The sequence below is a fragment of the Chinchilla lanigera genome, unplaced genomic scaffold (assembly GCF_000276665.1).
Source record: "Chinchilla lanigera isolate Chin_1 unplaced genomic scaffold, ChiLan1.0 scaffold00057, whole genome shotgun sequence".
NCBI classification, from domain to species: Eukaryota; Metazoa; Chordata; class Mammalia; order Rodentia; family Chinchillidae; genus Chinchilla; species Chinchilla lanigera.
The window spans coordinates 14562166-14565540 of record NW_004955458.1 but is presented as its reverse complement, the minus strand read 5'-3'; positions in this window follow the sequence as shown (position 1 = coordinate 14565540).

Genomic DNA, 3375 nt, shown 5'->3' with positions numbered 1-3375 from the left:
AACGATGGTGTGAGTTGCGATCCTTCCTTTCCTGTCACTGGCTCTGTCCTGGTATCATTCATGTGGGTTTTTTTTTTTTTTTGTAGTGTGGAAAGACTTATTTCCTAAGTCAGTTATCTGGAAATTACTATCAACAATTAATCACCATAAATGTTAAGGCCCAAATTTGAGTGAATATAATTGGAGAAAATAACCAAATCATTTCAAAAACACTTCAGCCTATCCCTGATTCTCCTAAAGCATATGTCACAGGCGCTATCACCCCACTGAGCATGCAGACATCTGTATTTTTCCCCTGCTTTTGGGAAAGGTCCGACAGGTAGGGATTTTCTTCTGTACCCTCCACTGTTCCTAGGCACCCTGCCTTCGTCCTCATCTCCCTGCCAGGAGCAAAGAAAGGCTGAGGCAGGATTTTCCTGACCAAGTGGAGACACTAAGCCAACCGCACACCAGCTAAGGGTCATCCCTTAAAAGGAAACCACAGGAGAGATTTCTTCTAGAGTTTGGTGATGGAAATTTACCAACACTATTAACATTTTAAATGTTTGGAGTTTTCAGCCTAATAATTGTGCTTCTATAAATATGCCCTTTAAAAAATGGAACCAAGCCAGTTGTCTAGCAAAAAGAAATTAGTAAAATAATGAAAAATTTGCTACATTTAATGATGATTAAACAAGATATATATATATATCATATTATAAATATATATATATATTTGGCCTTTTTTATTTTAAAGATAAAAGACTAACAAAACAACAAGGAAGACAAAGTCAAAACAATACAAAACAACAAAATGATACATGATCTCAAAATGAAATGACAGAAATTAACAATGGTTGCTACATTACACACTGTTCTCTTCAACGAAGTGGCTCAGTGCACCAGACATAAGAATGTAAGCTTGATCAAGCAATCAAAGACAGTAACAAGTACTTCCTACCATCTCGTATGGTGAAGCTCTCTCTCTATATATTTATGAAGGCTAAGGTGAAACAAATTTTGTGTGTATGGCCATGTTTGTAGGCTCACATATTTAGTTGAAGCAGAGATTAAAGTGTGTTTTCCTCTTATTGTATCAAGTGTAACATCATCTATTATAGCCTGAATCTCTCCAACACAAAAATTAAATTGAAAATGCTAATTTTGTCACATACCCAGTTATCATAGGTAATTGGATCTTTTTCCAGATGCTGCTGGTTTGTCTCTTCCTTCGATAGTATCATGCTAATCTGATTAAGGTATCTTTCTAAAGAGTGTTTTTTAGTTTTTTATCTTGTAAACAATTTTATTAGCTGTTATAGTTTGTGTCTGGTTGTCCCCCCAAAGCCTCAGGCAGTAATGGGGGCTGGTTCTAGAGTTTGTGATTGATTCATGATCCAGTGCTGGGATTTTGGGTCAATGCTATACCTGCCCTGGGGTGAGCAGCCTGCATACAATATAAGGGAGGGAAAGAGGCTTGGTCCCTCTGCTCCTCCCTTTTTTGAAACTGCTGTTTTTGCTGTTTTCCACTGCTGTGAACTATTATCCTCTGCCATGTGCCACTCTGCCTTGGAGCCAGCTGAGTATGGCCTGAAACCTCCACAAACTGTGAGCTAAATGAACCTTTCCTTCCTTAATTTTGGGCATTGGATATTTTCTCTCAGCAACAAAGGAAAAGTAACCAAGACAGAATTTGGTACCAGAGAAGTAGGGTCGATGCTGTGACTACACCTGACCATGTGGCTCAAGAGTCTTTGGGGATGGCTTATGGGAAGTGTTTGGAAAGGCTCAGAGATGCCACCTGAAAGAGTAGAGCTGGAAGACCTTCTACTCTTCTCTGTGGGAGATTCTGGCCAGAGCTTGGGAGACTAGAAGGCTGGTAGAAATCCTGCGGGTAAAGACCTGGCTTGGGAGGTTTCTGCTAGGAAGAAAGACTGTATTGGGTGCTTGATTCCAGATGATGTGTGCTATGGCTTGGCAGAATGTTTGTCTGCATTTTGCTCCTGTCCAGAGACTTTGCCTGAGACTGAGATTAAGAACAGCAGACTTATTAATCTGGCAGAAGAAATTTCAAGGCAGCAGAATGTGGGGGCAGTGGCATGACTGTTGTTGGGGGACTTCAGCCAGATTTATGTTGAGAATCAAGAGCAAAGAGCCCAGCAGGATGATTTAAAAACATTGTGAGTTTGGCCAGAAGTGAAGGTCCAAGAAAGCTGTGGACCACAGAGATAGAGCAGAGGAGATCTGCATTGCTGAGAAGAAACAAGAAAATATAAAAGACGGCCTGAGGGCATCACAAGAAGCAGCAAGTCTCCACCCCTTGCAGCCTCAAAACTGCAAAGGTGAAAGACTTTGCTTTGAGAAGAAAGCTGCAGAATGCCATGTTCCAGAATGTCAGTGGTGGCCGCACCAGGTTCCAGAATGGTGGTGGCACAGAGAATTTGTTCCTCAGAATCAGGTTCAGAGTGCTCAGTGATCCAAGCACTAGACCCTTACAGCCAAGAGGGAAGAAAGCCTGGCTAATGCTCCACCTGGCAGCAGACCTTGGCATCATCCATGTGGTGCTGGTTTTAGATGCATGCAGAATGCAAGAATTCTGAGGTTAAGAAGGCTTCTACCCAGATTTCAGAAGAAGGCCTGGGAGGCCAGGCAGTGTGCCCCTGAGAGGGCAGTGTGTGAAACTGTGAGAGTGAAGCCAAAGGTGCAGTGGAGACCTCAGAAGTTTGGAGAAGCCAGGAACATGAATCATCTGAGGAAAACTGCAAGGAGGGAGCTAAGCAGGCCCAAGAGAGAAGCCATGGGAGCTACAGCCACCAACAGCACCTTAGGGGTGGAGCCACCCAAGCCTTTGGAGCTCACAACCTGCCACAGGTTGCATTGGATGCTGCACATAAAACTACAGGACTTCATGTTTGCCCTGCTGGATTTTGGACTTGCTTTGGTCCCAATGCTTTGTATCCCCCTGTTTGTACCTTTTGGAGTGATAATGTTTATCTTGTGCTGTTGAATGTTGGAAGTGCTTAACTTTCATTTGTACAGGGGCTCACAGCTAAGAGTTTGCCTTAGATCTTGGAGGGGACTTGGGACTTGGACTTTTCAGCAATGCTGCAACTGTTAGGACTTTGGCAACTCTTAGAGATGGGCTAAATGCCTTTTGCATAAAGGGATGCACATGTGTCTTTGGGGGACCAGGGGTGGAATGTTGTGGTTTGTGTCTGGATGTCCCCCTAAAGCCTCACGCAGTCATGGGGCGGGCTTCTGGAGTTTTTTATTGATCCATGGTCCAGTGCTGGGATTATGCATGTGAGTGCTACACCTACCCTGGGGCGGGCAGCCTGCTTGCATTTAAGGGAGGGAAGGAGGCTTGCTCTCCCTCACTCCTCCCCCTTTTGCTCT